General features: G+C 40.9%; 1 pseudogene; it reads left to right on the forward strand.

Moving 5' to 3' along the window:
- Positions 1-27,511, forward strand: LOC137208039 (pyridoxal kinase pseudogene; annotated as a pseudogene).
- The last annotated feature ends 247 nt before the right edge of the window (positions 27,512-27,758 follow it).

Here is a 27,758-nt window from a genome sequence, read left to right on the forward strand (position 1 = left end):
ATGGGCATAGTGAAGGTCATCCTTTTCACCAAGTTGAGTCAGCCTGAGAATAACACCATTGCAGAAGAAAACAGAGCCAAGACAAGGTGAGAAAGAGACAGGGCTCTGATGAAATCCCAGGTCCAGCCATGCCTCTCGACATCTCAGTTATGACCAACATACTCCTTTTGTCCTTGAGCTAGTTTCAGATGGTCTCTTCACTTCCTGATTTCACTCTTGAGACTAGTGAAAGATACAGACAGCAGCTGATTTCAAAACAGAGATATTGCTCCCATTTCAAAGGGCCATGCCTTCCAGAAGCCTTCCCCAACCCCTCTTTTTTTAAAAAAATTTAGTTATTTATTCATTTTTTAAATTTTTGGCTGTGTTGGTCTTTATTGCTGCATGCAGGTTTCTCTAGTTGTTGAGAGCAGGGGCTACTCTGTTGCAGTGCGCGGGCTTCTCATTGCAGTGGCTTCTCTTGTTGCGGAGCACAGGCTCTAGGTGCATGGGTTTCAGTAGTTGTGGCACACGGGCTTCAGTAGTTGTGGCTCATGGACTCTAGAGCGCAGGCTCAGTAATTGTGGTGCATGGGATTCGTTGCTCTGCGGCATGTGGGATCTTCCCGGACCAGGGCTCAAACCCATGTCCCCTGCATTGACAGGCAGATCCTTAACCACTGTGCCACCAGGGAAACCTCCTACATTGAAACCCACAGTTCTGAGAGTTCCCTGGTAGCCTAGTCATTAGGATTCCAGGCTTTCGCTGCCACAGCCTGAGTTCGGGGAACTGAGATCCCACAAGCCATGCAGTGTGGTCAAAAAATAAAAAGAAACCCACAGTTCTAACAGCCAAGGGCCTCTCATTTAGAACTTTTATTTACAGTAAAATTTATAATCCCATTTATAAAGCATTTTCCAGTTGCAAGGCCTCTTTCCGATACATAGTCAACACAAAGCTAAACTGCCTGGGTTCAAAGCCCACTTTGCCCCTTCTAAACTGTATGATGTTGGGCCAGTTATTCAGCTTCTTTGTGCTTCCATTTCCTCATCTATAAAATGGGGATAATTACAGTTCTTTACTTAAGGCTGCCATGATGTTTGGTTGGCTAATGTATGTTAAATTCTTAGAATAGTACTCAGCACATGGTAATATCTGTATAAGTGCCTTCTATTACTATTACTAAAGTTATTGTTGTTATTTTATCCCAAAACAACCTCTCAGAGTAGTTAGTACTGTTTTTATCCTTATTCCTGTTTTATAGATGAGGAGACTGAAAATGATTGTGTGGCAAATTCATTTAGTGAACAATATTGTTGAGATAATTTCAAATCTTCTGATTCTATATCCCCATCAACAAACAATCTTCCCCAAACTGTAATGTGTGGACTCTTCTAATGCTGTCATATTATTTAGCTATTTTATTACTATACGTATTTTATGTCTTCTTATTAGCCTAATTGTAATCTCCTTGGTGCTAGAAACTCTAATTAATACATCTTTAAAATCCCTCAGCAAGGGATGTCCCTGGTGGTGCAGTGGTTAAGAATACTCCTGCTGATTGGTTCAAGATGGCAGAGTAGAAGGATGTGCTCTCACTCCCTCTTGTGAGAACACCAGAATCACAACTAACTTCTGAACGATCATCGACAGGAAGACACTGGAACTCACCAGAAAAGATACCCCACATCCAAAGACAAAGGAGAAGCCACAATGAGATGGTAGGAGGGGCGCAATCACAGTAAAATCAACTCCCATAACTGGTAGGTGGGTGACTCACAGACTGGCGAACACTTATACCACAGAAGTCCACCTACTGGAGTGAAGGTTCTGAGCCCCATGTCAGGCTTCCCAACCTGGGGGTCCGGCAACGGGAGGAGGAATTCCTAGAGAATCAGACTTTGAAGCCTAGCAGGATTTGATTGAAGGACTTTGACAAGACTGGGGGAAACAGAGACTCCACTCTTGGAGGGCACACACAAAGTAGTGTGCGTATCAGGACCCAAGGGAAGGAGCAGTAACCCCAGGGGAGACTGAAACAGACCTACCTGCTAGTGTTGGAGGTTCTCCTGCAGAGGTGTTCACCGTGGGGACAAGGACACTGGAAGCAGAAGTTCTGGGAAGTACTCCTTGGCATGAGCCCTCCCAGAGTCTGTCATTAGCCCCACCAAAGAGCCCAGGTAGGCTCCAGTGTTGGGTTGCCTCAGGCCAAACAACCAACAGGGCAGGAACCCAGTCCCACCCATCAACAGTCAAGTGGATTAAAGTTTTACTGAGCTCTGCCCACCAGAGCAACAGTCAGTTCTACCCACCACCAGTCCCTCCCATCAAGCCTCTTAGATAGCCTCATCCACCAGAGGGCAGACACCAGAAGCAAGAAGAACTACAATCCTGCAGCCTGTGGAACAGAAACCACATTCACAGAAAGACAGACAAGATGAAAAGGCAGAGGGCTATATATTGGATGAAGGAACAAGATAAAACCCCAGAAAAACAACTAAATGAAGTGGAGATAGGCAACCTTCCAAAAAAGAATTCAGAATAATGGTAGTGAAGATGATCCAGGGCCTCAGAAAAAGAATGGAGGCAAAGATCGAGAAGATGCAAGAAATGTTTAACAAAGACCTAGAAGAATTAAAGAACAAACAAACAGAGATGAACAATACAATAACTGAAATGAAAACTACACTAGAAGGAATCAATAGCAGAATAACTGAGGCAGAAGGACGGATAAGTGACCTGGAAGACAGAATGGTGGAATTTACTACTGTGGAACAGACTAAAGAAAAAAGAATGAAAAGAAATGAAGACGATGGGAGGGCGGAAGATGGCGGAAGAGTAAGACGCGGAGATCACCTTCCTCCCCACAGATACACCAGAAATACATCTACACCTGGAACAACTCCTACAGAACACCTACTGAAGGCTGGCAGAAGACCTCAGACCTCCCAAAAGGCAAGAAACTCCCCACGTACCTGGGTAGGGCAAAAGAAAAAAAGAAAAAACAGAGACAAAAGAATAGGGACGGCACCTGCACCAGTGGGAGGGAGCTGTGAAGGAGGAAAAGTTTCCACACACTAGGAAGCCCCCTCGCGGGCGGAGACTGCAGGAGGCGGAGGGGGGAGCTTCGAAGCCGCGGAGGAGTGCACAGCAAAGGGTGTGGAGGGCAAAGCGGGGAGATTCCCCGCACAGAGGATCGGTGCCGACCGGTACTCACCAGCCCGAGAGGCTTGTCTGCTCACCCGCCGGGGCGGGCGGGGCTGCGAGCTGAGGCTCTGAGGCTCGGGTTTCGGTTTCGGACGGAGCGCAGGGAGAGGACTGGGGTTGGCGGCTTGAACATAGCCTGAAGGGGTTAGTGCACCACAGCTAGCCGGGAGGGAGTCCGGGGAAAAGTCTGCACCTGCCGAAGAGGCAAGAGACTTTTCCTTCCCTCTTTGTTTCCTGGGGCGTGAGGAGAGGGGTTTAAGAACGCTGCTTAAAGGAACTCCAGAGACGGGCGCGAGCCGCGGCTAAAAGCGCGAACCCCAGAGACGGGCGCGAGCCGCGGCTGAAAGCGCGGACCCCAGAGGCGGGCGGGAGACGTTAAGGCTGCGGCTGCCGCCACCAAGGGGCCTGTGTGCGAGCACAGGTCACTCTCCACACCCCTCTTCCGCGGAGCCTGTGCAGCCCACCACTGCCAGGTTCCCGGGATCCAGGGACAACTTCCCCGGGAGAACGCACAGCGCGCCTCAGGCTGGTGCAAAGTCACGCCGGCCTTTGCCGCCGCAGGCCCGCCCCGCACTTCGTGCCCCTCCCTCCCCGCCGGCCTGAGTGCGCCAGAGCCCCCGAATCAGCGGCTCTTTTAACCCCGCCCTGTCTGAGCAAAAAACAGACGCCCTCCAGCGACCTACACGCAGTGGCAGGGCCAAATCCAAAGCTGAGCCCTGGGAGCTGTGAGAACAAAGAAGAGAAAGGGAAATCTCTCCCAGCAGCCTCAGAAGCAGCGGATTAAAGCTCCACAATCAACTTGATATACCCTGCATCTGTGGAATACCTGAATAGACAACCAATCATCCCAAATTAAGGAGGTGGACTTTGGGAGCAAGATCTATGATTTTTCTCCCTATTCCTCTTTTTGTGAATGTGTATGTGTATGCTTCTGTGTGAGATCATGTCTGTATAGTCTTGCTTCCACCATTTGTCCTAGGGTTTTATCCATCCTTTTTTTTTTTTAATTTTTTTTCTTAATAATTAATTTTAATAACGTTATTATACTTTACCTTCGTTCTTTCTTTCTTTCTTTCTTTCCTTCCTTCCTTCCTTCCCTCCTTTAGACAACGAATCATCCCAAATTGAGGAGGTTGTCTCTGACAGCAAGATTTATGATTTTTCCCCATTTAACTCTTTTAGTGAGGGTGTATGTGTATGCTTCTGTGTAAGATTTTGTCAGTATAGCTTTGCTTCCAACATTTGTCCTAAGGTTCTATCCGTCCCTTTTTTTTTTTTCTAAATAAGAATTTTTTAATTCAATAACTTTATTATACTTTATTTTATTTTTACTGTATCTTCTTTCTTTCTGTCTTTTTTCCTTCTTTCCCTCCTTCCTTCCTTCCTCCCTCCCTCCCTCCCTCCTTTCTTTCCTTCTTGCCTTCTTTCCTTCTTTGCTTCTTTCTTTCTTTCTTCCTTCCTTCCTACCCTCCTTTCCTTCTTTCTTTCCTCATACTTCTACTAATTCCCTCTACTTTTTCTCCCTTTTATCCTGAGCCGTGTGGATGAAAAGCTCTTGGTGCTCCAGCCAGGAGGCAGGGCTCTGCCTCTGAGGTAGGAGAGCCAACTTCAGGACACTGGTCAACAAGAGACCTCCCAGTTCCACATAATATCAAACGGCGAAAATCTCCCAGAGACCTCCATCCTAACACCAGCACCCAGCTTCACTCAACGACCAGCAAGCCACAGTGCTGGAAAACCTATGCCAAACAACTAGCAAAACAGGAACACAACCCCACCCATTAGCAGAGAGGCTGCCTAAAATCATAATAAGGCCACAGACACCCCAAAACACACCACCAGACGTGAACCTGTCCACTAGAGAGACAAGATCCAGCCTCATCCACCACAACACAGGCACTAGTCCCCTCCACCAGGAAGCCTACACAACCCACTGAACCAACCTTAGCCACTGGAGACAGACATCAAAAACAGGAGGAACTACGAACCTGCAGCCTGCAAAAAGGAGACCCCAAACACAGTAAGATAAGCAAAATGAGAAGACAGAAAAACACACAGCAGATAAAGGAGCAAGATAAAAATGCACCAGACCTAACAAATGAAGAGGAAATAGGCAGTCTACCTGAAAAAGAATTCAGAATAATGATAGTAAGGTTGATCCGAAATCTTGGCGATAGAATGGACAATAGAATGGACAAAATGCAAGAATCAGTTAACAAGGACCTAGAAGAACTAAAGATGAAACAAGCAACGATGAACAACACAATAAATGAAATTAAAAGTACTCTAGATGGGATCAATAGCAGAATAACTGAGGCAGAAGAATGGATAAGTGACCTGGAAGATAAAATAGTGGAAATAACTACTGCAGAGCAGAATAAAGAAAAAAGAATGAAAAGAACTGAGGACAGTCTCAGAGACCTCTGGGACAACATTAAACACACCAACATTCGAATTATAGGGGTTCCAGAAGAAGAAGAGAAAAAGAAAGGGACTGAGAAAATATTTGAAGAGATTATAGTTGAAAACTTCCCTAATATGGGAAAGGAAATAGTTAATCAAGTCCAGGAAGCACAGAGAGTCCCATACAGGATAAATACAAGGAGAAATACGCCAAGACACATATTAATCAAACTGTCAAAAATTAAATACAAAGAAAGCATATTAAAAGCAGCAAGGGAAAAACAACAAATAACACATAAGGGAATCCCCATAAGGTTAACAGCTGATCTCTCAGCAGAAACCCTACAAGCCAGGAGGGAGTGGCAGGACATACTGAAAGTGATGAAGGAGAAAAACCTGCAGCCAAGACTACTCTACCCAGCAAGGATCTCATTCAGATTTGATGGAGAAATTAAAACCTTTACAGAAGAAATGAAGACAGCCTAAGAGACCTCTGGGACAACATTAAATGCAACAACGTTCACATTATAGGGGTCCCAGAAGGAGAAGAGAGAGAGAAAGGGCCAGAGAAAATATTTGAACAGAGTATACGTGAAAACTTCCCTAACATGGAAAAGGAAATAGCCACCCAAGTCCAGGAAGCACAGCGACTCCCATACAGCATAAACCCAAGGAGAAACATGCCAAGACACATAGTAATCAAATTCGCAAAAAATTAAAGACAAAGAACAATTATTGAAAGCAGCAAGGGAAAAATGACAAATAACATACAAGGGAACTCCCATAAGGTTAAGAGCTGATTTCTCAGCAGAAACTCTACAAGCCAGAAGGGAGTGGCATGATATACTTAAAGTGATGAAAAGGAAGAACCTACAACCAAGATCACTCTACCCGGCAAGGATCTCATTCAGATTCTATGGGGAAATCAAAAGCTTTACAGACAAGCAAAAGCTAAGAGAATTCAGCACCACAAAACCAGCTCTACAACAAATGCTAAAGGAACTTCTCTAAGTGGGAAAAACAAGAGAAGAAAAGGACCTACATAAACAAACCCATAGGGCTTCCCTGGTGGTGCAGTGGTTGAGAGTCTGCCTGCCGATGCAGGGGACACATGTTCATGCCCCGGTCCGGGAAGATCCCACATGCCACGGAGCGGCTAGGCCTGTGAGCAATGGCCACTGAGCCTGCGCGTCTGGAGCCTGTGCTCCACAATAGAAGAGGCCACAACAGTGAGAGGCCCGTGTACTGGGAAAAAAAAAAAAACCATAACAATTAAGAAAATGGTCATAGGAACATACATATTGATAATTACCTTAAACTTAAATGGATTAAATGCTCCCACCAAAAGACACAGACTTGCTGAATGGATACAAAAACAAGACCCATATATATGCTGTCTACAAGAGTCCCACTTCAGATCTAGGGACACATACAGACTGAAAGTGAGGGGATGGAAAAAGATATGCCATGCAAATGGAAATCAAAAGAAAGCTGCAGTAGCAATACTCATATCAGATAAAATAGACTTTAAAATAAAGAATGTTACAAGAGACAAGGAAGAACACTACATAATGATGAAGAGATCAATCCAAGAAGAAGATATAACAATTATAAATATATAAGCACTCAACATAGGAACACCTCAATACATAAGGCAACTGCTAACAGCTATAAAAGAGGAAATTGACAGTAACACAATAATACTGGGGGACTTTAACACCCCCAACTTATACCAATGGACAGATGATCCAAGCAGAAAATTAATAAGGAAACACAAGCTTTAAACACAATAGACCAGAGATATTTAATTGATATATATATAGAACATTCCATCTGAAAACAGCAGATTGCATCTTCTTTTCAAGTGCGCATGGAACATTCTCCAGGCTAGATCACATCTTGGGTCACAAATCAAGCCTCAGTAAATTTAAGAAAATTGAAATCATATCAAGCATCTCTTCTGACCACAAGGCTATGATATTAGAAATCAATTACAGGGGATAAGTTGTAAAAAACACAAACACATGGAGGCTAAACAATACATTACTAAATAACCAAGAGATCATTGAAGAAATCAAAGAGGAAATCAAAAAATACCTAGAAACAAATGACAATGAAAACATGACAATCCAAAACATATGGGATGCAGCAAAAGCAGTTCTAAGAGGGAAGTTTATAGCTATACAAGCCTACCTCTACCAAGAAACAAGAAAAACCTCAAATAAACAATCTAACCTTACACCTAAAACAACTAGAGAAAGAAGAACAAACAAAACCCAAAGTTACCAGAAGGAAGAAATCATAAATATCAGAGCAGAAATAAATTAAATAGAAACAAAGAAAACAATAGCAAACATCAATAAAAATAAAAGCTGGTTCTTTGAGAAGATAAACAAAATTGATAAACCATTAGCCAGACTCATCAAGAAAAAGAGAGAAAGGACTCAAATCAATAAAATTAGAAATGAAAAAGGAGAGGTTACAACAGACACCGCAGAAATACAAAGCATCATAAGAGACTACTACAAGCAACTCTATGCCAATAAATTGGACAACCTGGAAGAAATGGACAAATTCTTAGAAAGGTATAACCTTCAAAGACTGAACAAGAAGAAATAGAAAATATGAATAGACCAATCACAAGCCCTGAAATTGAAACTGTGATTAAAAGTCTTCCAACAAACAAAAGTCCAGGACCAGATGGATGCACAGGTGAATTCTATCAAACATTTAGAGAAGAGCTAACACCCATCCTTCTCAAACTCTTCCAAAAAATTGCAGAGGAAGGAACACTCCCAAACTCATTCAATGAGGCCACAATCACCCTGATACCAAAACCAGACAAAGATACCACAAAAAAAGAAAATTACAGACCAATATCACTGATGAATATAGATACAAAAATACTCAACAAAATACTAGCAAACTGAATCCAACAACATATTAAAAGAATCAAAACATTAAAAGAATCATGATCAAGTGGGATTTATCCCAGGGATGCAAGGATTCTTCAATATATTCAAATCAATCAATGTGACACACCATATTAACATATTGAAGAAGAAAAACCATATGATCATCTCAATAGAAGCAGAAATAGCTTTTGACAAAATTCAACACCCATTTATGATAAAGACTCTCCAGAAAGTGGTCATAGAGGGAACCTACCTCAACATAATAAAGGCCATATATTACAAACCCAGAGCAAAGATCATTCTCAATAGTGAAAAACTGAAGCCATTTCCTCCAAGATCAGGAACAAGACAAGGATGTCCACTCTCACCACTATTATTCAACATAGTTTTGGAAGTCCTAGCCACGGAAATCAGAGAATAAAAACAAATAAAAGGAATACAAATTGGAAAAGAAGAAGTAAAACTGTCACTGTTTGCAGATGACATGATACCATACATTGAGAATCCTAAAGATGCCACCAGGAAACTACTAGAGCTAATCAATGAATTTGGTAAAGTAGTAGGATACAAAATTAATGGACAGAAATCTCTTGCATTCCTATACACTAATGATGAAAAATCAGAAAGAGAAATTAAGGACACACTCCCATTTACACTGCAACAAAAAGAATAAAATACCTAGGAATAAACCTACCTAGGGAGACAAAACAACTGTATGCAGAAAACTATAAGACACTGATGAAAGAAATTAAAGATGATACCAACAGATGGAGAGATATACCATGTTCTTGGATTGGAAGAATCAATATTGTGAAAATGACTATACTACCCAAAGCAATCTACAGATTCAATGCAATCCCTATCAAATTACCAATGGCATTTTTTACAGAACTAGAACAAAAAATCTTAAAACTTGTATGGAGACAAAAAAGACCCTGAATAGCCAAAGCAGTCTTGAGGGGAAAAGAACGGAGCTGGAGGAATTAGACTCCCTGACTTCAGACTATACTACAGAGCTACAGTAACCAAGATAATATGGTACTGGCACAAAAACAGAAACATAAATAGATGGAACATATAGAAAGCCCAGAGATAAACCCACACACCTATGGTCAACTAATCTATGACAAAGGAGGCAAGGATATACAATGGAGAAAAGACAATCTCTTCAATAAGTGGTGCTGGGAAAACTGAACAGCTACATGTAAAAGGATAAAATTAGAACACTCCCTAACATCATACACAACAATAAACTCAAAATGTGTTAGAGACCTAAATGTAAAACCAGACACTGCAAAACTCTTAGAGGAAAACATAGGAAGAACACTCTTTGACATAAATCACAGCAAGACCTTTTTTGATCCACCTGCTAGAGTAATGGAAATAAAAACACAAAAATAAACAAATGGCACCTAATGAAACTTAAAAGCTTTTACAAAACAAAGGAAACCATAAAAAAGATGAAACGGCAACCCTCAGAATGGGAGAAAATATTTGCAAATGAATCAATGGACAAAGGATTAATCTCCAAAATATATAAACAGTTCATGTAGCTCAATATTAAACAAACAAACAACCCAATTCAAAAATGGGCTGAAGACCTAAATAGACATTTCACCAAGGAAGACATACAGATGGCCAAGAGGCACATGAAAAGCTGATCAACATCACTAATTATTAGAGAAATGCAAATCAAAACTACAATTGAGGTATCACCTCACACCAGTTAGAATAGGCATCATCGGAAAATCTACAAACAGCAAATGCTGGAGAGGGTGTAGAGATAAGGGAAGCCTCTTGCACTGTTGGTGGGAATGTAAATTGATACAGCCACTATGGAGAACAGTATGAAGTTTCCTTAAAAAACTAAAAATAGAATTACCATATGACCCAGCAATCCCACTACTGGGCATATACCCAGAGAAAACCATAATTCAAAAAGACACATGTACCCCAATGTTCATTGCAGCACTGTTTATAACAGCCAGGTCATGGAAGCAACCTAAATGCCCATCGACAGACAAATGGATAAAGAAGATGTGGTACATATATACAATGGAGTGTTACTCAGCCATAAAAAAGGGATGAAATTGGGTCATTTGTAGAAAAGTGGATGGATCTAGAGGCTGTCATACAGAATGAAGCAAGTCAGAAAGAGAAAAACAAATATCGTATATTAACGCATATGTGTGGAACCTAGAAAAATGGTACAGATGAACCAGTTTTCAGGGCAGAAATGGAGACACAGATGTAGAGAACAAACATATGGACACCAAGAGGGGGAAGCGGCATGGGGGAGGGGGGAGGGGGTGTGATGAATTGGGACATTGGTATTGACATGTTTACACTGATGTGTATAAAACTGATGACTAATAAGAACCTGCTGTATAAAAAAATAAATTAAAAAAATATGGACCTAAATATACATATATATATACATATATATACATTATATATATGTGTATATATATATATATGTGTGTGTGTGTGTGTGTGTGTGTGTGTGTGTGTGTGTGTGTGTAAAAGAATCCTACTGCCAACGCAGGGGACATGGGTTCGAGCCCTGGTCCCAGAAGATCCCACATGCCGTGGAGCAACTCAGCCCCTGCTCCACAACTACTGAGCCTCCATGCCAGATCTACTGAAGCCCATGCGCCTAGAGCCTCTGCTCCGCAACAAGAGAAGCCACCGCCATGAGAAGCCTGTGGACCGCACTGAAGAGAAGCCCCCACTCACCGCAACTAGAGAAAGCCCATGAACAGCAACAAAGACACAATGCAGCCAAAAATAAATAAATAAATTTATTGTTTTTAAAAGTCCCTCGGCAAGTAGCATAGTAGGGCCAGGTAGTAAACAAATATCCATTGACTAATAATATTTAATGGGAAAAATACATTAATACGTAATGTATTATACATTAATCCTTTATATGGTAGAGGCAGTTTATAAAACTCTATATATGAACCTTATTATTATCAAAAATATTTTTCTGTATATTTTTCTATATAGAGACAGAAAAAAAATGACTAAAGAAACTTACATCCAAATATTAACAAGTTTATCATTTCTGGAGAGTGGCTTATGGATAACATTTTGTGTGTTTCTGGGATTTTAACTAATAGACTTCCAGAGTTATATGCACCCCAATGTTCATAGCAGCATTATTTATAATAACCAACGTATGGAAGCAACCTAAGTGCCCATCAACAGATGATGCATAAAGAAGATGTGGTATAAATACACAGTGGAATACTACTCAACCATAAAAAAATTCCTTTGCAGCAACATGGATGGACCTGGACAGTATTATGCTAAGTGAAAAATGTCAGACAGAGAAAGACAAATATACTGTATGTTTTCACTAATATGTGGAATCTAAAAAAATTTTAATGGATGAATATAACAGACTGACAGATATAGAGAACAAACTAGTGTTTACCAGTGGGGAGAGGGGCAAGATTGGAGTAGGGGATTAAGTACAAACTACTATGTATAAAATAAATAAGCTACCAGGATGTATTATACATCACAAAGAATATAGCCATTATTTTATAATAACTATAAATGGAGTGTAACCTCTAAAAACTGAATCACTGTGCTGTACACCTGAAACTAACATAATATTGTAAATCAACTATACTTTAGTAAAAATAAATAAATGAAATTATAAAGAGACTTCCAAAGACTCAGCAGCTGGCAGGTGTGATGTGCTATGTTCTCTCACTTCCATCCTCCCCACTGCTACCTGATCACCTCAATGGCAAATAGATGGAGGGAACATTCTCAAACCCAGAATCTCGACTTGTTAATGTCCCTGGTGTGGCCATCTGTCTCAAGTTCTCCCAGCTGGGTCCCAAGCAGCTGGACTGAAGGCACCACTTACCAGCGGTGCCATAAAATTCCCTCTTATTGCCCTTTGGTGTCTCCTCAGTAAAGGACTGTCAGAGGAACATAGGAACAGCTTGGCTTTCATTCAGGAACTCTCCCAAAAAGAGTGTGGAAGAACTCAGGTGATCCTTTGAGGAGGAGAGAGTGAGGTTCCCCGTGGGGCTCTCCATTCTACATCTTCTACCACTGATGTGCATCTTAGAATCGAGAAAAATGCATTTTAAAAAGCATTATAACGTATGTTGAAAATATACTGAAATAAGTTTTTTGTCTGAGTCCTGCCAAGCTTCACAATGCTGAGAATGATTTTCCTAGCATTTATTTTTGCTCTTTGGGAGTCCTTAAAGTGCAATCATCTTTGAATTGTCTATTCTGAATTCTTTTGTCTATATTTCCTCTCAGTTTCCTGGGATGGTTTTTTTTATCTCTACAATGGAGATAGAACAGCTACAGAAATCTGTAGAAATATTACTTAAGGTCGTCCCTAATTTCTTTTTGTTTAAGTATTGTCTTTATTTTTTTTAAGTATTGTCCTTAAATATTTCAAAGGGTCTCTGAGGTGGAGTGTCTGAAGGCCAGCACCAACAAGGTGCTCTGGGTGACCATGACAGCCTTCACCAAGTGACCCTGCTCAGAACGAAGCGTCCTCCTTTCTCTCACAGGAGCCAGTCGTTTTTCTTCTGTGGACTTCTGATTTTCTGCAGTTTGCACTTCCCACACTATAATTGGCTTTTGTTTTATGAAATGGTGGGTGGCTTTTTCTTTTGTGTATGTATGCAGGATTCTGCTGGCCTTCCTCTTTCTGCCATACTGGCATTCCATTCCTTGTGGCCATCCTCACTGTTGCCTGTTTGGGTTCTGGTGTGCTTTGACTGTCAGAGTACCTCCAGGCTCCTCACATGCACATCTTTTGGATTACCTCAGGTTGAGTTTTTCCACATGTGCATGTACATCTAGCATTCTGCCTGCAATTCAGACAGAAGTCACAAAAAGGCCTTTAAGTCACCAAAGGTAAATATCTGTATCTGTTAGTACATTTTATACATAGACCTCAGTTGAGATGTATACTTAGCAAAATTATTTTTAAACTGAAATACACAGTAAATAATATAAAGTGCCCCTTGGCTCTTGCTTCCCATGTAACTCTATTGTATTATTACACTTGTTATAATTTTAACTATTAAATCATAAAAGTCCAATTGTTTCATATAGCCAGTTTGGGATGAGCTCCCATTCTAGTTATGCTGTATATAGTTTGAATTACATGGAAATTGTTCCTTCTTCCGGCCACCCCTGCCCATCTTAGTATTTTGCAAGGTTTAATTAGTTGTATACCCGGTACCCTTTACTTGCTACAGTTATTATAGTTTGATGGTACCCTTTACTTGCTACAGTTATTATAATTTGATGGTACCCTTTACTTGCTGCAGTTATTATAATTTGATGGCAAAATAGACCTCTCATCATTGAAGGAGAGAGAAAAGATGTGTGTCTAATTGGTCCCAAGATTTTTTGAGCTGTGCCATTCATGGTACTCTTTGCCTATGCATCTCCTGTCAGGAATTTTTTTCGGTCTTACTATTTTTATCATTTCTATAGAGAAGAGGCTTGTGACCAGTACGAATCTTGAGTACAGTTTTATCTATATTCTTTGTGATGTATAATACATCCTGGTAGCTTATTTATTTTATACATAGTAGTTTGTACTTAATCCCTACTCCAATCTTGCCCCTCTCCCCACTGGTAAACACTAGTTTGTTTACCTAATTTACTCCACAAGTAAATTAATGTCTGCTCTTAAATAAATATCTACTTACACTTTCTTGGGGGAAAAAAATCAAATGTCAGTACTAGCAAATGTTGCATGTAAATCGTTAGCAAGTAATGACTACAACTCAGATAATCAAGAATTCTGTAACAGAAAGCTCTGCTATGTTTTAATTTTTATATACAATTATGATAATTAGCATATTGTAAGAATATAAAACTTTGCTTTGTAAAGTTTAGTTTTACTATTTCTTTATCACTGTTTATTGTATCACCATTGGTTTCGTAATGTAAATACTATATATTGAGCAAATTAAATGTCAAATTTTTTATTACCATAGTTCATGTTACTAGTGGGGCTTTCAGGTGTTTAGAGCTTTTTTTGGTTAACATTCAGTGCAAAAGTTATAGATGCTGTATAATGCTAGAGTTGAATTTTAAGGGATTCCCTAATATGTATACTATCTTTTTATCTGAAGTAATAAATAAACTATGATCTTGAAAGTGCTGGAATCAGAAAAAAAAAATATTTCAAAGGGTCAAACTCAGGGTCAAACTTTTTATCATTTAGCACATATTTGTTTGGTGCCTTCTCTGTGACAAGTCCTGGGAAAAAGTGATGAATTAAAATATACACTCTTCTTGCCCTCCAGGAGCTTAGAGTCTAGTGGACTTCAATCTCACTCACCTCAGGAAGTGATGTTCCTTTTCTCCAATCCAGTCATCTGCCTATGCTATATGCTCTGTAAATTTTCCAAAATCAAAGTTTTCCGTACACACTAAACAGAGAGAGGTACAAGAGGAAAAGGAATTACGACAAAAGGAGAAGTTGCCTCACATATTGTCTTCCTAGTTATTGGTTTAACATCTACCTTTACAACAATATTGCAAACTCCATGAGGGCAGAGACCATATCTTCTTATTCATTGCTTTATCTCCACCACCTAGAACATTGTCTGAAATGGAGGAGGCACTCAACAAATACTGATTGATTTATTGAATGAATGACTGAATAAATGAACAAACTGAAGAACATTGCCTAACGGGGAATTCCCTGGCAGTCCAGTGGTTAAGACTCGGTGCCTTCACTGCCATGGACCTGGGTTCACTCCCTGGCCAGGGAACTAAGCTCCCACAAGGTGTGCAGTGTGACCAAAAAATGAAAAAAAGAAAAAAAAAGAATATTGCCTGACAAACGTAGGTGCTCATTTATGGATAGTTAGGTGAACAGGTGGTAGAGTAGATGAGTGGATAAACATATAGATCAGTTAACAGTGATGAGAAGGGTGCGTAGGTCAAGGAGTGGATGGATGGGTGGGTAAACAGATAAATTATTTATTGGTTGGTGCATATGTGGGTGGGTGATTTTAAAAATGGAAAATTTCAGTATAGTTATCAAGATCCTTGTGATAATGTTCAATTTGTAAAGAGGTTTGAATTTGCTCCAATCAGGAAGAACTCACAGAAACACCACCAGGGTTTGGACCAACCCAAGGAAGTGGCCTGAACATTCTTAAATCACTCCTCCACCCCCACCCCAGGTCATGAGGCTCCAGCAGCACACATGGGTTCATACCAGGTACATATCCTTATTTTGCTGCCCTCACCCATTCTCCCTACTGCCGGCAACAGCATCTATTTACTCATTGAAGAACCGCCCCCCCCCAAATATGATCTCATGAGTGTGCACATTACATAAGCTGGGCTACTCAGATGTTTGCTCCTTGGAGTTTGAACCTGGAGCAGAAAAACATTGTATGTGTTTCCTAGGGCTGCCATAACAAAGTACCACAAACTGAATGGCTTAAAACAACAGAAATTTTTTGTCTCACAATTCTGGAGTGTAGAATTTTGAAATCAAGCTGTTGACAGGGCCATGCTCTCTCTGAAATCTGTAGGGGAGGATCCATCCTTGCCTCTTCTATCTTCTGGTGTTTGCTGGCAATCCTTGGCATTCCTTGGGTTTTAGATGTGTCACTCCAATCTCTACCTCCATTGTCAATGGCCATCTTCTCCCCACATGTCTCTGTCACTTCTCCTCTAATAAGGGGACCAGACATATTGGATTGGCCACACTACTCCAGTATGACTTTGTCTTAACTTGAGTACATCTGCAAAGACCCTACTTCCCAATAAGATCACATTTGCAGGTATTGGGTGCTAGGACTTCAACATATATTTTGGCGGGATACAATTCAACCCCTAACAGACACAAAGCCTGAAACTATATGGAGCCCATTCGTCTGAAGAGAGAAGCCTAAAGGGACTCCCTAGATCCATGATCTGCCATGGTTTCTGTGCTTTCCGAAGTCTAATGGGAGCTTTTTCCTGATTCTGTGGACTATACGTACCTAACCATATCTTTCAATTTTATTTGTTTACCCTTTTAAGACAGAATTGGTTTATGTTGCCTACAGCCAAAGTATCCTAACAGCTAGATGTAGTCTTCCAAGACAAATGGATTGAGTGTGGTGCACACACCCACACACACACACCTACACACACACACACAATCAGTCATCTCTCCCATCTCCCTTCCCCTTCGACCTCCATGAGTGAGATTGGCAAGAAGAGGCCAAAGGTTCCTTTGTCAACTCAAATGAAAACAAAAGACCTTTTATTTAAGGAGGGTGCCTCTCTCCCTCTGTATTTTAGTTCAAGAAGTTTGAATGGTTCACCAGCTGGATTATGTGGAATCCTTGCCTAAACTTATCACAGGGATATTGTGAAAACTAAGTAGGGGGAAGAGATTTGATAGCAAAACATGACCTACGAAGTGTTATGCAATAGTGAAGGCCATATCTTTAATCGACGAGTATAGAGAGTAAACTTTAGATCCAGAAGACCCCTGTTAATAGTCAATCTCTTGCCCTGCTTTATTTTCCTTTGTAAACACTTTTATTACCTGAAATTGTTTTATTTGTATTTATTTATTTACTCACCTATAGTCGGTCTTCTCCACTAGAAGACAAGTCCCACAAAGGTGGGGTTTGGTTTCACTGGCTTCAGTCTCCACAGTGCCTGAAGGAGTGAGTGAGTGAACAAATGAATGACTGAAAGAAGCTGCATTGTCAGGACTGAAGACAAATCACTTAACTTGAGGTTTTTGTTATTTGTTAGATTATCACAGGAATTAAGATAAACAAAGACTAGTTATTCACAATGTAGTTTTGAGACCAGTGGCATCAGCAACATCTGGGAGTTTGCTGGAATGCAGGTTCTCAGGCCCCAACTCAGACCCACTGAGTCAGAATTTGCATCTTAACAAGATACCCAAATGGGGGAGGGGTGTTCTGAAGATGGCGGAAGAGTAAGACGCGGAGATCACCTTCCTCCCCACAGATACACCAGAAATACATCTACACGTGGAACAACTCCTACAGAACACCTACTGAATGCTGGCAGAAGACCTCAGGCCTCCCAAAAGGCAAGAAACTCCCCACATACCTGGGTAGGGCAAAAGAAAAAAGGAAAAAACAGAGACAAAAGAATAGGGACGGCACCTGCACCAGTGGGAGGGAGCTGTGAAGGAGGAAAAGTTTCCACACACTAGGAAGCCCCTTCACAGGCGGAGACTGCGGGTGGCAGAGGGGGAAACTTCGGAGCCGCGGAGGAGAGCACAACAACAGGGGTGCGGAGGGCAAAGCGGGGAGATTCCCTCACAGAGGATCAGTGCCGACCGGCACTCACCAGCCCGAGAGGCTTGTCTGCTCTCCCGCCAGGGCAGGCGGATCTGAGAGCTGAGGCTCGGGCTTTGGTCGGAGCGCAGGGAGAGGACTGGGGTTGGCTGCGTGAACACAGCCTGAAAGGGTTACTGCACCACGGCTAGCCGGGAGGGAGTCCGGGAAAAGGTCTGGAGCTGCCGAAGAGGCAAGAGACTTTTTCGTCCCTCTTTGTTTCCTGGTGCGCGAGGAGAGGGGATTAAGGGCGCTGCTTAAAGGAACGCCAGAAACGGGCGCAAGCCGCGGCTAAAAGCACGAACCCCAGAGATGGGCGTGAGCCGCGGCAAAAAGCGCGGACCTCAGAGACGGGCGGGAGATGCCAAGGCTGCTGCTGCTGCCACCAAGGGGCCTGTGTGCGAGCACAGGTCACTATCCACACCCCTCTTCCGGGGAGCCTGTGCAGCCAGCCACTGCCAGGTTCCTGGGATCCAGGGACAACTTACCTGGGAGAACACACGGCAGGCCTCGGGCTGGTGCAATGTCATGCCGGCCTCTGCCGCCGCAGGCTTGATCCGCAATCCGCGCCCCTCCCTCCCCCCGGCCTGAGTGAGCCAGAGCCCCCGAATCAGCGGCTCCTGTAACCCCTTCATGTCTGAGCAAAAAACAGACGCCCTCCAGCGACCTACACGCAGAGGCGGGGCCAAATTCAAAGCTGAGCCCCTGGGAGCTGTGAGAACAAAGAAGAGAAAGGGAAATCTCTCCCAGCAGCCTCAGAAGCAGCGGATTAAAGCTCCACAATCAACTTGATGTACCCTGCATCTGTGGATACATGAATAGACATGAATAGACAATGAATCATCCCAAATTGAGGAGGTGGACTTTGGAAGCAAGATTTATGATTTTTTCCCCTTTTCCTCTTTTTGTGAGTGTGTATGTGTATGCTTCTGTGTGAGATTTTATAGCTTTGCTTCCACCATTTGTCCTAGGGTTCTATCCGTCCGTTTTTTTTTTTTAATTTTTTTCTTAATAGTTAATTTTAATAACTTTATTTTATTTTACTTTATCTTCTTTCTTTCTTTCCTTCCTTCCCTCCTTTAGACAACGAATCATCCCAAATTGAGGAGATGGACTTTGAGAGCAAGATTTATGATTTTTTCCCCTTTTCTTCTTTTTCTGAGTGTGTATGTTTATGCTTCTGTGTGAGATTTTGTCTGTATAGTTTTGCTTCCACCATTTGTCCTAAGGTTCTATCTGTCCGGTTTTTTTTTTTTTAATTTTTTTTCTTAATAATTATTTTTTAATTTAATAACCTTATTATATTTTAATTTATTTTATTTTACATTCTTTCTTTTTTCCTTCCTTCCCTTCTTCCTTCCTTCCTTCCTTCCTTCCTTCCTCCCACCATCCCTCCCTCCCTCCCTCCCTCCTTTCTTTCTTTCTTTCTTTCCTTCTTTCCTTCTTTTCTTCTTTGTTTCTTTCTTTCTTCCTTCCTTCCTTCCTTCCCTCCTTTCTTTCTTTCTTTCGTTCTTTCTTCCTACTTCTACTAATTCTTTCTCTCTACTTTTTCTCCCTTTTATTCTGAGCCATGTGGATGAAAGGCTCTTGGTGCTGCAGCCAAGAGTCAGTGTTGTGCCTCTGAGGTGGGAGAGTCAACTTCAGGACACTGGTCAACAAGAGACCTCCCAGCTCCACATAATATCAAAAGGTGAAAATCTCCCAGATATCTCCATCTCAACACCAGCACCCAGCTTCACTCAATGACCAGCAAGCTACAGTGCTGGACACCCTATGCCAAACAACTAGCAAAACAGGAACACAACCCCACCCATTAGCAGAGAGGCTGCCTAAAATCATAATAAGTCCACAGACACCCCAAAACACACCCCCAGACGTGGACCTGCCCACCAGAAAGACAAAATCAAGCCTCATCCACCAGAACACAGACACTAGTCCCCTCCACCAGGAAGCCTACACAACCCACTGAACCAACCTTAGCCACTGGGGACAGATATCAAGAACAATGGAAACTACGAACGTGCAGCCTGCAAAAAGGAAACCCCAAACACAGTAAGATAAGCAAAATGAGAAGACAGAAAAACACAGCAGATGAAGGAGCAAGACAAAAACACACCAGACCTAACAAATGAAGAGGAAATAGGCAGTCTACCTGAAAAAGAATTCAGAATAATCAAAGTAAAGAGGATCCAAAATCTTGGAAATAGAATAGACAAATTGCAAGAAACATTTAACAAGGACCTAGAAGAACTAAAGATGAAACAAACAATGATGAACAACACAATAAATGAAATGAAAAATACTCTAGATGGGATCAATAGCAGAATAACTGTGGCAGAAGAACGGATAAGTGACCTGGAAGATAAAATAGTGGAAATAACTACTGCAGAGCAGAATAAAGAAAAAAGAATGAAAAGAACTGAAGACAGTCTCAGAGACCTCTGGGACAACATTAAATGCACCAACATTCAAATTATAAGGGTTCCAGAAGAAGAAGAGAAAAAGAAAGGGACGGAGAAAATATTTGAAGAGATTATAGTTGAAAACTTCCCTAATATGGGAAAAGAAATAGTTAATCAAGTTCAGGAAGCACAGAGAGTCCCATACAGGATAAATCCAAGGAGAAATATGCCAAGACACATTGTAATCACTCTGTCAAAAATTAAATACAAAGAAAGCATCTTAAAAGCAGCAAGGGAAAAACAACAAATAACACACATGGGAATCCCCATAAGGTTAATAACTGATCTCTCAGCAGAAACTCTGCAAGCCAGAAGGAACTGGCAGGACATACTGAAAGTGAGGAAGGAGAAAAACCTGCAACCAAGAATACTCTACCCAGCAAGGATCTCATTCAGATTTGATGGAGAAATTAAAACCTTTACAGACAAGCAAAAGCTGAGAGAGTTCAGCACCATCAAACCACCTTTACAACAAATGCTAAAGGAACTTCTCCAGGCAAGAAACACAAGAGAAGGAAAAGATCTACAATAACGAACTCAAAACAATGTAGAAAATGGGAATAGGAACATACATATCGATAATTACCTTAAATGTAAATAGACTAAATGCTCCCACCAAAAGACCCAGATTGGCTGAATGGATACAAAAACAAGACCCATATATATGCTGTCTACAAGAGACCCACTTCAGACCTAGAGACACATACAGACTGAAAGTAAGGGGATGGAAAAAGATATTCCATGCAAATGGAAACCAAAAGAAAGCTGGAGTAGCAATTCTCATATCAGACAAAGTAGACTTTAAAATAAAGACTATTACAAGAGACAAAGAACGACAGTACATAATGATCAAGGGATCGATCCAAGAAGAAGATATAACAATTGTAAATATTTATGCACCCAACATAGGAGCACCTCAATACATAAGGCAAATACTAACAGCCATAAAAGGGGAAATCGACAGTAACACATTCATAGTAGGGGACTTTAACACCTCACTTTCACCAATGGACAGATGATCCAAAATGAAAATAAATAAGAAAACACCAGCTTTAAATGGTACATTAAACTAGATGGACTTAATCGATATCTATAGGACATTCTATCCTAAAACAACAGAATACATATTTTTCTCAAGTGCTCATGGAACATTCTCCAGGATAGATCATATCTTGGGTCACAAATCAAGCCTTGGAAAATTTTAAAAAATTGAAATTGTATCAATTATCTTTTCTGAAAACAACGCCATAAGACTAGATATCAATTACAGGAAAAGAACTGTAAAAAATACAAACACATGGAGGCTAAACAATACACTACTTAATAACGAAGTGATCACTGAAGAAATCAAAGAGGAAATCAAAAAATACCTAGAAACAAATGACAATGGAGACACGATGACCCATAACCTATGGGATGCAGCAAAAACAGTTCTAAGAGGGAAGTTTATAGCAATACAAGCCCACCTTAAGAAACAGGAAACATCTCAAATAAACAACCTAACCTTGCACCTAAAACAATTAGAGAAAGAAGAATCAAAAAAACCCAAAGTTAGCAAAAGGAAAGAAATCATAAAAATCAGATCAGAAATAAATGAAAAAGAAATGAAGGAAACAATAGCAAAGATCAATAAAACTAAAAGCTGGTTCTTTGAGAAGATAAACAAAATAGACAAACCATTCGCCAGACTCATCAAGAAAAAAAGGGAGAAGACTCAAATCAATAGAATTAGAAATGAAAAAGGAGAAGTAACAAGAGACACTGCAGAAATAGAAAAGATCATGAGAGATTACTACAAGCAAGTCTATGCCAATAAAATGGACAACCCAGACGAAATGAACAAATTCTTAGAAATATACAACGTGCCAACACTGAATCCAGAAGAAATAGAAAATATGAACAGAACAATCACAAGCACTAAAATTGAAACTGTGATTAAAAATCTTCCAACAAACAAAAGCCCAGGACCAGATGGCTTCACAGGCGAATTCTATCAAACATTTAGAGAATAGCTAACACCTATCCTTCTCAAACTCTTCCAAAATATAGCAGAGGGAGGAACACTCCCAAATTCATTCTACAAGGCCACCATCACCTTGATACCAAAACTAGACACGGATGTCACAAAGAAAGAAAACTACAGGCCAATATCACTGATGAACATAGATGCAAAAATCCTCAAGAAAATACTAGCAAACAGAATCCAACAGCACATTAAAAGGATCATACACCATGATCAAGTGGGGTTTATACCAGAAATGCAAGGATTCTTCAATATACGCAAATCAATCAATGTGATAAACCATATTAACAAATTGAAAGAGACAAACCATATGATCATCTCAATAGATGCAGAGAAAGCTTTTGACAAAATTCAACACCAATTTATGGTAAAAACCCTGCAGAAAGTAGGCATAGAGGGAACTTTCCTCAACATAATAAAGGCCATATATGACAAACCCACAGCAAACATCATCCTCAATGGTGAAAAACTGAAAACATTTCCACTAAGATCAGGAAGAAGACAAGGTTGCCCACTCTCACCACTCTTATTCAATACAGTTTTAGAAGTACTAGCCACAGAAATCAGAGAAGAAAAGGTAATAAAAGGATTCCAAATTGGAAAAGAAGAAGTAAAGCTGTCACTGTTTGCAGATGACATGATACTATACATAGAGAATACTAAAGATGTTACCAGAAAACTACTAGAGCTAATCAATGAATTTGGTAAAGTTGCAGGACACAAAATTAATGCACAGGAATCTCTGGTATTCCTATACACTAATGATGAAAAATCTGAAAGTGAAATAAAAAAAACACTCCCATTTACCACTGCAACAAAAAGAATAAAATATCTAGGAATAAACCTACCTAAGGAGACAAAAGACCTGTATACAGAAAATTATAAGACACTGATGAAAGAAATTAAAGATGATACAAATAGAGGATATAGGGAGGGGGCAGGGTAAGCTTTGAGAAAGTGAGAGAGTGGCATGGACATATATACACTACCAAACCTAAAATAGATAGCTAGTGGGAAGCAGCCGCATAGCACAGGGAGATCAGCTAGGTGGTTTGTGACCACCTAGAGGGGTGGGATAGGGAGGGTGGGAGGGAGGAAGATGCAAGAAGGAAGTGATATGGGAACATATGTATATGTATAACTGATCCACTTTGTTATAAAGCAGAAACTAACACACCATTATAAAGCAATTATACCCCAATAAAGATGTTTAAAAAAAAGATACCCAAATGATTTATCTGCACAGTATAGTTTGAGAAGCCTTGAATATGAAAGGTACATGAAACTGTTCATTTATTAAGGTAAATGAAACTGTAAAATAATAAACACATACATTGTCATTATTATAGTGTTGCCATATGTCCCTTGCTGTTTCAGTTGAGTGTCAAAGGCAGGTATCCCAAGGGCCTAGTAAAGCACAATATTTCATACAGGACAGTGATAGTAACAATGCATAATAATCTTAGAGGAGCTCTGATATATTTCTAGAGAGAATATTCTGGCAAAAAATATTTACAATCATACCAAAGCCCTTTACATTTTTACATACATGAAAAAAAATTTAACAAGATGTCCAGCATAGTCTTAAATTGGGGGAAAATGGAGACAATTTGAAACAGTAGATTTAATGGTTTAAAATAAATTATGTTTATCCAAACAGTAGAAAGCTTGCAATCACATTAAGTATTGTACAAATATATGTATTATTAATACAATAACTAAGCAAGACTCATGCAGCATAATTTTTTAAAACTATTTTATTTGTTTCCCATTCTGCCTGTTGACGTGAGAAAAGGTATTTATATTTCGCTCCTTGGATGAAAATCAGGGCAACTTTTATAAAACACTTGGACCCTCTTAGATCATGAAAAGTGCTCCCAACATCAGTGGTCCTTTTAAAAAAAAAATCTCACTTTGGTAAGAGATAGTCCAGTTCCAAGTAAAAATTTAAATGTCAATCTTCATTCAAGGTTAAAATTTCTCCTTCCTCCACCTGTGCTTCCCACAGCTTCACCACCTACAGTGCTAGTTCTTAAAGGATGGCTAGGAATTATACACAAAGAAAGGGTCAGGGAAGGCAGTACAGATGGAAGGAACAGTCTAAACAAAGTGAGAAGCAACAAAAAGCACACCTTCCTTGGTGGACTCTAAGGAAACCATCCTGCCAAGATAAAGTCCTCATAAATGGCAATAAACTCTCAGAAGCTGCCAGAAATTCAACCTATCAAAACTAAGTAGAATTTGAAATTTGCAAAAGGAATACTGCATGTGTGTGCCAATAGTATTGTGAGCTGTTGAGAGCATTGGTTTGAGAGTTAACCAGGTGTAAGTTCAAATCCCAAGTTTGCCACTTAGTAGCTGGATGACCTTGAGCAAATTGCTTAAGCTCCCTAAGCTTCAGTTTCCTCATCTGTAAAATGTTCCCTTAGGTTGTGAGGATTAAGTAACGTAATGCATACAAAGAACTAGACACTGTGCCTGGGACACAGATAGTGCTCAACAAAAGGCTAAATGTTGCCTTCATGACTCAGGAAACTGCAAGCTTGAACTTACCCTTCCCAGTGGTCAAGGATTGGAAACAACTGTCATTTGCAATTCCTACTGAGAAGTTGAGGTTGCCATCTGCCCCTGCCCCCTTCCCAAGAACCATCCTCTTCCCAGAAAAATGCAAGAGAGGTATTCACTGTGGCCCTGGAAGCCACAGGGCAAGACCCAGTCTCAAACTGGGCTCAGAAAAAGAGAGACATTTCTTTCAAGTAAGTACTTAGAGAAGACAAATTTTTAGAGACCAGTTAGACTGGAGTCCAGAGAGCCCTTCCAGAAAGCTCTGCCTTTTCTAAAATAATCTCAGGATATTCTTGAGATGCTGGAGGTCAGGGAAGTGAAACCCAATAATGATGGATTACATTTTCCACCAGCCTGGACGAAGGGGAGAAGAAGTCATGGAAGAAGGAGTGGTTTAAAATATTTTTGAAAAATTATTCATTTTAAATTTGTTAACAAATTAAAATTTATACTTGATTAAAAGCAACAGTCCCATAACTCACTCCTTGCCATCCAGTGTCCTGTTCCCAGAGACAACTATTTCTAATTCTTTTAGCTCTTTCTCCTGGGTGTCAAGTCCATATCTCTATACAGTGAAGCCTCACTACTCGATGGGTCCATATTTGTGAATTTGTCTACTAGCTAAAATTTATTTGTAACTCCAGAATTAATACTCAAGGTGCTTTTATGGTAGACAACAAAAAATTTGAGTCATCTCTAACATGCTTTTGCCCAGGTGAGGTAGAGCAAGGCAGTAGTCTGCCTTCTTGTTTCAGCTCTCACACAGATGTCTTCAAAAATAATCAATAAAAAATCTATAATAGGAAAATAAAAGAGTTTTATTTGACCCAAATTAAGGACTATGGTCAGGGAGACAGCCTCTCAGATTAATCTGAGGAGCTGCTCTGGAGAAGCATGGTTTTCAGCACAGTTGTACATCTTGTCAGAACAAAGAACATCAAACAAGTCAGGGACACCATCCTTTCAAGGTTTCAAAAATAAACAGATCAGCACATACACAGCAAGTCAGTATGTCCTTGACACCTAGGAAGGCAGTCTTATCACTGAAGGAATACCAGCATTGGTATCACAGGAAGAGAGGCATTTAATCTTTATTGTTAATGTGGACATTCTTTACTTCTAGTCAATGTACTTTTTTCTTTAATGATTAAAGCAGACGTACAATGTATGTTTGATAGACCACAAACAGGCTGTTTAGGTTAACATAAAATTTAAGTCAAATCATGTATAATCCAGAAACCAGACGTTCCCATACCTCAATATGTGAAAATTTCCTTCCATTATTTCTCCCTTCTGATTGAAAATCTTTCAATAGAAAGCACTGATGATCTAAATATTTGTCCCTCAATGTCAGGGTAGTTGCTGCCTGCCCTGGGTCCATCATGTCCCTCAGTGTTAGGCTTCCGTTTGTGTTGTTTATACATGTAAAGAGATTTGCCTAAGAGGGAGGTGGCCCATCATTCAAGCAGAGTGCCTTCACTGAGCAGGGCTGCAGCGGAGCAGAGCCTGAGTGCAGCTGGAACCAAGTGGAGCACAGCCCCAGCATGCGGCGGAGACAATGACCCTGCCTGGCCCTGCCCCTGAGGCAGACCTGGCAAGGAGGAAGACTGTCAGGTGCTCTCCATTCAGAGCCATGTCATCTGTGGCTACATGGGCAATCAGGCAGTCACACTCCCACTACATGTTTTGGGGTTCAAGATTGATGTAGTGAACTCTGTCCAGTTTTTAAACCACACAGGCTACTCACACTGGAATAGCCAAGTGCTGAACTCAGATGAGCTCCACGAGCTGTATGACGGGCTGGAGCTGAACAACATGAACAAATATAACTATGTGCTCACAGGTTACATGAAAGATAAGTTCTTCCTGGCCATGGTGGTGGACACCAGGAAGGAGCTGAAGCAGCAGAACTCCAGGCTCTTGGTCATGTGCGTCCCCGTGATGGGAGACAAGTGGAACAGAGAAGTTTCCATCTACCTCCCTGAGGACCTTCTTCTGGTTTACAGAGAGAAGGACATGCCGGTTGCAGACATCATAACCCCCAACCAATTTGAGACTGAGTTGCTGAGCGGCAGAAAGATTCACAGCCAAGAAGAAGACTTAGCAGTGAGTGATGGACGTGCTGCACTTAATGGGCCTCAACACAGTGGTCATCACCAGCTTAGACCTGTCATCCCCAAGGGGCATTAACTACCTGATCATGCCAGGGAGCCCGATGACCCAGATCCCTGACGGCACCGTGATGATGCAGAGCATCCTCATGGAGATGTGCAAGGTGGACACAGTCTCCATAGGCACCGGGGACCTCTTCACTGCCGTGCTCTTGGCATGGATGCACAAGCAACTCAACAGTCTCAAGGTGGCCTGTGAAAATACTGTGTCGGCCATGCACCATGTTCTGCAGCAGACCATCAAGTGTGCAAAAGCCAAGGCTGTGGAAGGACTGAAGCCCAGCCCAGCCCAGCTGTAGCTGAGGACTGTCCAGAGCAAGAAGGACATCAAGAACCCAGAGATCATCATCCAGGCCATAGTGCTGGGAGAGCCGTATGAACCCACCTCCTTAACACCCAGCGTTAGGTGTCTCCATTTCCATCCTTGTGAAAAATGTAACGTCTGCCTTAGAGCTGTGACCAAAATTTGACATTTTTTTCATTCATGAGAAAAAAAAAAAAGAGATTTGCCTAGTTATCCACTTGGGGGGTGGGAGGGAGGGGGTGTCTAATCAGACATAGTGAACAAGCACAGACGTATGCTAATGGGGAAACATTTTATAGGCTATACATTTTATCAATTATGTTGAATTGTCACATAAACATTGTTACACCTGCTTTTCTTAAAATTTTATTTTGTTTATATTTTTATACAGCAGGTT

Source organism: Pseudorca crassidens, chromosome 15 (genome assembly GCF_039906515.1).
Source record: "Pseudorca crassidens isolate mPseCra1 chromosome 15, mPseCra1.hap1, whole genome shotgun sequence".
Taxonomy (NCBI): domain Eukaryota; kingdom Metazoa; phylum Chordata; class Mammalia; order Artiodactyla; family Delphinidae; genus Pseudorca; species Pseudorca crassidens.